Source organism: Musca autumnalis, unplaced genomic scaffold (genome assembly GCF_047663935.1).
Source record: "Musca autumnalis isolate F117 unplaced genomic scaffold, ASM4766393v1 scaffold_2, whole genome shotgun sequence".
Classification (NCBI taxonomy): domain Eukaryota; kingdom Metazoa; phylum Arthropoda; class Insecta; order Diptera; family Muscidae; genus Musca; species Musca autumnalis.
The window spans coordinates 75,268,256-75,278,031 of record NW_027411755.1 but is presented as its reverse complement, the minus strand read 5'-3'; the positions used below and the strand labels follow the sequence as shown (position 1 = coordinate 75,278,031).

The window sequence follows — 9,776 nt, the reverse complement described above, 5'->3', positions numbered from 1 at the left end:
AGGCTGGCTACAGAATTCAGTCATCAACTCCTGGCACTCATATAATTTCCCAATTAGTGTGTTATTTTAGCCTTAAAAAGGTAATATTTCACGTTTTGATGGCGGTTCATTTCTTGAGATTGTCAGACACTGCGATGATGATATATCACTGTCATCAGCATCTTCAATATCATTATTATGATTATGACGATGACAGCGGTTGTGAATATGGCAAATGAAAGAAGTAGTGTGATGTGATTTCATATCACATCCGTTCATTAAATAAAACTCAATGACTGTGATGATGATGATTACGATGACAGTTGTTGTAATTTTTATATACATACATTTCAGTATATGTATATTCATCCATAAACGACTTAAGTATTCTCATCATACTGATTTCTCTCATGTTTTATACATTTATGAAGACATATACAGTGTGTATGTACATACATATGTATGTCGGTATCGACAATTTTTCCAATTAATGCACACAGAATTGAAATTAATTTTTTGTTTTTGTTTCACATAAGTTTGTACATATTTCTCAGTATTTTTTGAGAAGTTTCAAGAAACTGGTATAATGAAGTTAATTAATATGCATTTAAATTCCATTATTTTAATTGAATACAATTAGCTGGTGATTAAATTTTTAATTTTTGAAAGATGGTTAGGAACTCCAATATTTGTCGGCTTTGAACTACCCATATGATAACCAAAAAACAGCCCATATGATTAGAAAATATGTAGGCAAGTCTCAAAGGGGGGTTTGAGACATATGAAAATTCTTTTCCAGTAGGACGAAAGGACACCCTTTCTTTAAGAAAGGGTCTATAGAAGCAGCGTTTTTTCAGAGAGGATGAAGAAGCAGACTTTCTTCAGAAAGAGTCTATAGCAGCAACCTCTTTTTCGGAGAGGGTCAATAGAAGCATTCTTTCCTTCAGTAAGGGTCAATAGAAGTAGCCTTTCTTTCAGAAAGGGTCAATAGAAGCACTCTTTCTTGAAGAAAGAGTCTATAGATGCTCAATTTCTTTTAGAAACTATATATAGAAGCACCTTTCTTTCAGAAAGGGTTTGAAGAAGCACCCTTTCTTTCAGAAAGGGTTTGAAGAAGCACCCTGTCTTTCAGAAAGGTTTTTTAGAAGCACCCTGTCTTTCAGAAAGGTTTTATAGAAGCACCCTGTCTTTCAGAAAGGTTTTATAGAAGCACCCTGTCTTTCAGAAAGATTTTATAGAAGCACCCTGTTTTTCAGAAAGGTTTTATATAAGCACCCTGTCTTTCAGAAAGGTTTTATAGAAGCACCCTGTCTTTCAGAAAGGTTTTATAGAAGCACCCTGTCTTTCAGAAAGGTTTTATATAAGCACCCTGTCTTTCAGAAAGGTTTTATAGAAGCACCCTGTCTTTCAGAAAGGTTTTATAGAATCACCCTGTCTTTCAGAAAGGTTTTATAGAAGCACCCTCTCTTTCAGAAAGGTTTTATAGAAGCACCCTGTCTTTCAGAAAGGTTTTATAGAAGCACCCTGTCTTTCAGAAAGGGTTTATAGAAGCACCCCATCATTAAGAAGCACCCTTTCTTTTCGAAATTGTTTACAGAAGCACCCTTTCTTTCCGAAAGGGTTTATAGAAGCACCCCATCATTCAGGAGCACCCCATCATTCAGAAGCACCCTTTCTTTCCGAAAGGGTTTATAGAAGCACCCCATCATTCAGAAGCTCCCTTTCTTTCCGAAAGGGTTTATAGAAGCACCCTTTCTTTCCGAAAGGGTTTATAGAAGCACCCTTTCTTTCCGAAAGGGTTTATAGAAGCACCCTTTCTTTCCGAAAGGGTTTATAGAAGCACCCTTTCTTTCCGAAAGGGTTTATAGAAGCACCCTTTCTTTCCGAAAGGGTTTATAGAAGCACCCTTTCTTTCCGAAAGGGTTTATAGAAGCACCCTTTCTTTCCGAAAGGGTTTACAGAAGCACCCTTTCTTTCCGAAAGGGTTTATAGAAGCACCCTTTCTTTCCGAAAGGGTTTATAGAAGCACCCTTTCTTTCCGAAAGGGTTTATAGAAGCACCCTTTCTTTCCGAAAGGGTTTATAGAAGCACCCTTTCTTTCCGAAAGGGTTTATAGAAGCACCCTTTCTTTCCGAAAGGGTTTATAGAAGCACCCTTTCTTTCCGAAAGGGTTTATAGAAGCACCCTTTCTTTCCGAAAGGGTTTATAGAAGCACCCTTTCTTTCCGAATGGGTTTATAGAAGCACCCTTTCTTTCCGAAAGGGTTTATAGAAGCACCCTTTCTTTCCGAAAGGGTTTATAGAAGCACCCTTTCTTTCCGAAAGGGTTTATAGAAGCACCCTTTCTTTCCGAAAGGGTTTATAGAAGCACCCTTTCTTTCCGAAAGGGTTTATAGAAGCACCCTTTCTTTCCGAAAGGGTTTATAGAAGCACCCTTTCTTTCCGAAAGGGTTTATAGAAGCACCCTTTCTTTCCGAAAGGGTTTATAGAAGCACCCTTTCTTTCCGAAAGGGTTTATAGAAGCACCCTTTCTTTCCGAAAGGGTTTATAGAAGCACCCTTTCTTTCCGAAAGGGTTTATAGAAGCACCCTTTCTTTCCGAAAGGGTTTATAGAAGCACCCTTTCTTTCCGAAAGGGTTTATAGAAGCACCCTTTCTTTCCGAAAGGGTTTATAGAAGCACCCTTTCTTTCCGAAAGGGTTTATAGAAGCACCCTTTCTTTCCGAAAGGGTTTATAGAAGCACCCTTTCTTTCCGAAAGGGTTTATAGAAGCACCCTTTCTTTCCGAAAGGGTTTATAGAAGCACCCTTTCTTTCCGAAAGGGTTTATAGAAGCACCCTTTCTTTCCGAAAGGGTTTATAGAAGCACCCTTTCTTTCCGAAAGGGTTTATAGAAGCACCCTTTCTTTCCGAAAGGGTTTATAGAAGCACCCTTTCTTTCCGAAAGGGTTTATAGAAGCACCCTTTCTTTCCGAAAGGGTTTATAGAAGCACCCTTTCTTTCCGAAAGGGTTTATAGAAGCACCCTTTCTTTCCGAAAGGGTTTATAGAAGCACCCTTTCTTTCCGAAAGGGTTTATAGAAGCACCCTTTCTTTCCGAAAGGGTTTATAGAAGCACCCTTTCTTTCCGAAAGGGTTTATAGAAGCACCCTTTCTTTCCGAAAGGGTTTATAGAAGCACCCTTTCTTTCCGAAAGGGTTTATAGAAGCACCCTTTCTTTCCGAAAGGGTTTATAGAAGCACCCTTTCTTTCCGAAAGGGTTTATAGAAGCACCCTTTCTTTCCGAAAGGGTTTATAGAAGCACCCTTTCTTTCCGAAAGGGTTTATAGAAGCACCCTTTCTTTCCGAAAGGGTTTATAGAAGCACCCTTTCTTTCCGAAAGGGTTTATAGAAGCACCCTTTCTTTCCGAAAGGGTTTATAGAAGCACCCTTTCTTTCCGAAAGGGTTTATAGAAGCACCCTTTCTTTCCGAAAGGGTTTATAGAAGCACCCTTTCTTTCCGAAAGGGTTTATAGAAGCACCCTTTCTTTCCGAAAGGGTTTATAGAAGCACCCTTTCTTTCCGAAAGGGTTTATAGAAGCACCCTTTCTTTCCGAAAGGGTTTATAGAAGCACCCTTTCTTTCCGAAAGGGTTTATAGAAGCACCCTTTCTTTCCGAAAGGGTTTATAGAAGCACCCTTTCTTTCCGAAAGGGTTTATAGAAGCACCCTTTCTTTCCGAAAGGGTTTATAGAAGCACCCTTTCTTTCCGAAAGGGTTTATAGAAGCACCCTTTCTTTCCGAAAGGGTTTATAGAAGCACCCTTTCTTTCCGAAAGGGTTTATAGAAGCACCCTTTCTTTCCGAAAGGGTTTATAGAAGCACCCTTTCTTTCCGAAAGGGTTTATAGAAGCACCCTTTCTTTCCGAAAGGGTTTATAGAAGCACCCTTTCTTTCCGAAAGGGTTTATAGAAGCACCCTTTCTTTCCGAAAGGGTTTATAGAAGCACCCTTTCTTTCCGAAAGGGTTTATAGAAGCACCCTTTCTTTCCGAAAGGGTTTATAGAAGCACCCTTTCTTTCCGAAAGGGTTTATAGAAGCACCCTTTCTTTCCGAAAGGGTTTATAGAAGCACCCTTTCTTTCCGAAAGGGTTTATAGAAGCACCCTTTCTTTCCGAAAGGGTTTATAGAAGCACCCTTTCTTTCCGAAAGGGTTTATAGAAGCACCCTTTCTTTCCGAAAGGGTTTATAGAAGCACCCTTTCTTTCCGAAAGGGTTTATAGAAGCACCCTTTCTTTCCGAAAGGGTTTATAGAAGCACCCTTTCTTTCCGAAAGGGTTTATAGAAGCACCCTTTCTTTCCGAAAGGGTTTATAGAAGCACCCTTTCTTTCCGAAAGGGTTTATAGAAGCACCCTTTCTTTCCGAAAGGGTTTATAGAAGCACCCTTTCTTTCCGAAAGGGTTTATAGAAGCACCCTTTCTTTCCGAAAGGGTTTATAGAAGCACCCTTTCTTTCCGAAAGGGTTTATAGAAGCACCCTTTCTTTCCGAAAGGGTTTATAGAAGCACCCTTTCTTTCCGAAAGGGTTTATAGAAGCACCCTTTCTTTCCGAAAGGGTTTATAGAAGCACCCTTTCTTTCCGAAAGGGTTTATAGAAGCACCCTTTCTTTCCGAAAGGGTTTATAGAAGCACCCTTTCTTTCCGAAAGGGTTTATAGAAGCACCCTTTCTTTCCGAAAGGGTTTATAGAAGCACCCTTTCTTTCCGAAAGGGTTTATAGAAGCACCCTTTCTTTCCGAAAGGGTTTATAGAAGCACCCTTTCTTTCCGAAAGGGTTTATAGAAGCACCCTTTCTTTCCGAAAGGGTTTATAGAAGCACCCTTTCTTTCCGAAAGGGTTTATAGAAGCACCCTTTCTTTCCGAAAGGGTTTATAGAAGCACCCTTTCTTTCCGAAAGGGTTTATAGAAGCACCCTTTCTTTCCGAAAGGGTTTATAGAAGCACCCTTTCTTTCCGAAAGGGTTTATAGAAGCACCCTTTCTTTCCGAAAGGGTTTATAGAAGCACCCTTTCTTTCCGAAAGGGTTTATAGAAGCACCCTTTCTTTCCGAAAGGGTTTATAGAAGCACCCTTTCTTTCCGAAAGGGTTTATAGAAGCACCCTTTCTTTCCGAAAGGGTTTATAGAAGCACCCTTTCTTTCCGAAAGGGTTTATAGAAGCACCCTTTCTTTCCGAAAGGTTTATAGAAGCACCCTTTCTTTCCGAAAGGGTTTATAGAAGCACCCTTTCTTTCCGAAAGGGTTTATAGAAGCACCCTTTCTTTCCGAAAGGGTTTATAGAAGCACCCTTTCTTTCCGAAAGGGTTTATAGAAGCACCCTTTCTTTCCGAAAGGGTTTATAGAAGCACCCTTTCTTTCCGAAAGGGTTTATAGAAGCACCCTTTCTTTCCGAAAGGGTTTATAGAAGCACCCTTTCTTTCCGAAAGGGTTTATAGAAGCACCCTTTCTTTCCGAAAGGGTTTATAGAAGCACCCTTTCTTTCCGAAAGGGTTTATAGAAGCACCCTTTCTTTCCGAAAGGGTTTATAGAAGCACCCTTTCTTTCCGAAAGGGTTTATAGAAGCACCCTTTCTTTCCGAAAGGGTTTATAGAAGCACCCTTTCTTTCCGAAAGGGTTTATAGAAGCACCCTTTCTTTCCGAAAGGGTTTATAGAAGCACCCTTTCTTTCCGAAAGGGTTTATAGAAGCACCCTTTCTTTCCGAAAGGGTTTATAGAAGCACCCTTTCTTTCCGAAAGGGTTTATAGAAGCACCCTTTCTTTCCGAAAGGGTTTATAGAAGCACCCTTTCTTTCCGAAAGGGTTTATAGAAGCACCCTTTCTTTCCGAAAGGTTTTATAGAAGCACCCTTTCTTTCCGAAAGGGTTTATAGAAGCACCCTTTCTTTCCGAAAGGGTTTATAGAAGCACCCTTTCTTTCCGAAAGGGTTTATAGAAGCACCCTTTCTTTCCGAAAGGGTTTATAGAAGCACCCTTTCTTTCCGAAAGGGTTTATAGAAGCACCCTTTCTTTCCGAAAGGGTTTATAGAAGCACCCTTTCTTTCCGAAAGGGTTTATAGAAGCACCCTTTCTTTCCGAAAGGGTTTATAGAAGCACCCTTTCTTTCCGAAAGGGTTTATAGAAGCACCCTTTCTTTCCGAAAGGGTTTATAGAAGCACCCTTTCTTTCCGAAAGGGTTTATAGAAGCACCCTTTCTTTCCGAAAGGGTTTATAGAAGCACCCTTTCTTTCCGAAAGGGTTTATAGAAGCACCCTTTCTTTCCGAAAGGGTTTATAGAAGCACCCTTTCTTTCCGAAAGGGTTTATAGAAGCACCCTTTCTTTCCGAAAGGGTTTATAGAAGCACCCTTTCTTTCCGAAAGGGTTTATAGAAGCACCCTTTCTTTCCGAAAGGGTTTATAGAAGCACCCTTTCTTTCCGAAAGGGTTTATAGAAGCACCCTTTCTTTCCGAAAGGGTTGATAGAAGCACCCTTTCTTTCCGAAAGGGTTTATAGAAGCACCCTTTCTTTCCGAAAGGGTTGATAGAAGCACCCTTTCTTTCCGAAAGGGTTTATAGAAGCACCCTTTCTTTCCGAAAGGGTTGATAGAAGCACCCTTTCTTTCCGAAAGGGTTTATAGAAGCACCCTTTCTTTCCGAAAGGGTTGATAGAAGCACCCTTTCTTTCCGAAAGGGTTTATAGAAGCACCCTTTCTTTCCGAAAGGGTTTATAGAAGCACCCTTTCTTTCCGAAAGGGTTTATAGAAGCACCCTTTCTTTCCGAAAGGGTTTATAGAAACACCCTTTCTTTCCGAAAGGGTTTATAGAAGCACCCTTTCTTTCCGAAAGGGTTTATAGAAGCACCCTTTCTTTCCGAAAGGGTTTATAGAAGCACCCTTTCTTTCCGAAGGGTTTATAGAAGCACCCTTTCTTTCCGAAAGGGTTTATAGAAGCACCCTTTCTTTCCGAAAGGGTTTATAGAAGCACCCTTTCTTTCCGAAAGGGTTTATAGAAGCACCCTTTCTTTCCGAAAGGGTTTATAGAAGCACCCTTTCTTTCCGAAAGGGTTTATAGAAGCACCCTTTCTTTCCGAAAGGGTTTATAGAAGCACCCTTTCTTTCCGAAAGGGTTTATAGAAGCACCCTTTCTTTCCGAAAGGGTTTATAGAAGCACCCTTTCTTTCAGAAAGGGTCTATAGTAGCACCCTTTCTTACGGAAAGGTTCTATAGAATCAACCTTTTTTTCAGAAAGGGTAAATAGAAGCACCCTATCTTTCATAAATGGTCTATAGAAGCACCCTTTCTTTCGGAAGAAGCACCCTTTCTTTCTGTAGATGCACCCATTCTATCAAAAATGGTCTAAGAAGCACCATTTTTTTCAGAAAGGGTCTATAGGAGCACCCTATTAAACCTGCATGATACGCTTGTTGAACTATAGGTTATCTCTTGCTCTAAGGGCCCTCTCTTTCAAGATTATGTAGTTTCCACAAGACATGTCTGGGTGGGGAGAAGGGGGCCTGGTGTTTAGATGACTCTCACAGTAACGCCCACTTGCAACGAGAGCATTTCATTGCGTTGCCGCAATGGAAGCAACTTTGTCTCCTCATGCAGATGGTCCATTGATGACATGTTTGAATATGTTTCCATCGCGTTGCTCTTACCTACATACATTGGCGGCGCCGCATAGCATATTACGGAATTACTTATCGCGTTATATGTGTTTACCTAAGTTTCTTTATCTGCAGTCAACGTGATGCCGATTATGCACTTGAGGATCGTGTGACTACATCTCAGTTCAGTTAAACAGTTGTGGAGATATCACCTCACCTTGGGGATTAAACAGTTTCACTTGGTTCCTTAAAAAAAAACCTTTAAAAACTCCTTTAAAATGTGATCGTATCAGATCAAAATACTCTACAAAATTATTTGTCATAAAATTTTACTATAGGTCCCAGAATACACCAAAACTCTAAATCGTACCTAAACGCCAGAAATCTGTCAAAAGTAAAATCACGTTTAGGGTTAATGTTGTACTTTATCTGAGTTTATTAAGTTTTGTCCCACAAAGCTTCATTCTAGATAGAAGACGTCAAAGACAAAAATATTCTCCATAAATAAATGAACTATGTATTTACAATATATATCAATATATACATCAAGTTTGCGACAAAACACTGAGAGTGTTTGCGAGTGCATTAAAGTAACATAAAATTTAGTTTTAGACGAAAGGTGTTAAAAGAAGAGTATTCTACACAAAATTTCCCAGATAGGTATCTAGATATCTTAGTAAAATATTTTGTTAAGAAAATGACGTTACAAAATTAGATATTATAGGTAGAAATTATTTGTTAAACTTATACCCCCATTATTATATGTCTTCTTTTGTTATAGTTTGGATTTACCGAACGGATTTATAGCTTTCCGGTTAACATAAAGTTAAATGTGATGATTGAATATCAAGAAGGAGCTTTTTGGCAATAACTTTCAATGTAAAAATTATATTTTGAATGCCTCTAAATTGGTTTATTTTGCGTTTTCAAATCCATCAGATAGTAAAAGAACACATATAATAATGGCCCTTAGACTCTTAATTAATATTTATTCCATACTGAGTCAAAATGTCCCAAAAAACCTTCATTGTTTGTGAATTGTGTCAAAGGAAGAAATATTCTAAACCAAATTTCATTATGAGTCTCTGAACAAAATAAATTTGTAGCTATAATATTTAACATCTCCAGAAGCTTTCGTTTTTTATATATGATTTAGGACCATATTCTACTGTTTTTAATCACATTTTCGTTATCTGCAGTCACAAAATATACTTTATTGATATTTTTCATTATAAATTCTTTCTTTCTCGATCCAAACTGTTTTTGAAATATCTATGGTAAATATATATAGGGAAAATACTGATAACCCAGATTGGACTTTAGCACTATAAACTAAAATGACGTCATCAGAATAAGTCATAGGTTCCTGATATTGTATGTTAAAATGCGGGGATAGTCTACGGCTATTGTCCAGTGAGTATATATCTAACATCCATGGTTTTGGCATGGTCCTAAATACTATAATGATGGCGACTACTCCTGTTCTGAATTAACCCTTGAAATCGAAGTAACTAGCCGTATCCTAACTAAATTTCTTATGATCATTCATGATACACACATGTATGTCAGTTTCTAGGGTCTATTCAGTCAATTTAAAAAAAGTTCAATTTTGTTGTACTGTGTAATTAATTATTCGACGTTTCAAACATGGCCGGAGGGTAGACTGCTCCATGATATCAAACAGTGTAAACAGTGACAATGCCTGACAATGCTTTCGACGTAGTACTCTTCTGTTTGCCTTGTCAATCCCGGGGTGGTCGACAAACTGTCGATTAAAATAACCAGGGTTCGAGAGTGACTTAATCATTGCCCACAATTCACAAGGAAAATTGGCTTCACTTCTGTTTAGCTTCCCCATGTTTGTTTGTTTGTTTATTTATTAAAGAAAATATAGCACAATGAGAATAAAATTCTTATGAATTAGTGCTAGTGGTACAAAGAATATTTCTTGAAGTAAATTATCTGTAAAAATATAAGTATTACTAGTAGCAAAAATTAAAATGATATAAAAATTAATAATTAATTAAGTACTACATTTGCAAATCATTTGTAATGAGGTATTTGTGTAAAGCATGTTTAAATTGCAGGTTGTTGCGTATAGTCTGTATATAAGGTGGAAGACAATTCCAAAGACGGATAGTTGGTATGAAGAAATGCTTCTCAGATTTGGAGCTTTTAAATTTTAACT

The 9,776-nt window shown here is 38.5% G+C and overlaps 1 protein-coding gene across 1 annotated transcript in view; it reads right to left on the bottom strand.

Annotated features, from left to right (window-relative positions):
- LOC141392833 (GTP-binding protein 10 homolog) overlaps positions 1-9,776 on the bottom strand; it is a 112,635-nt gene that overhangs the window by 81,556 nt on the left and 21,303 nt on the right. The gene's annotated exons all lie outside the window — the stretch shown is intronic.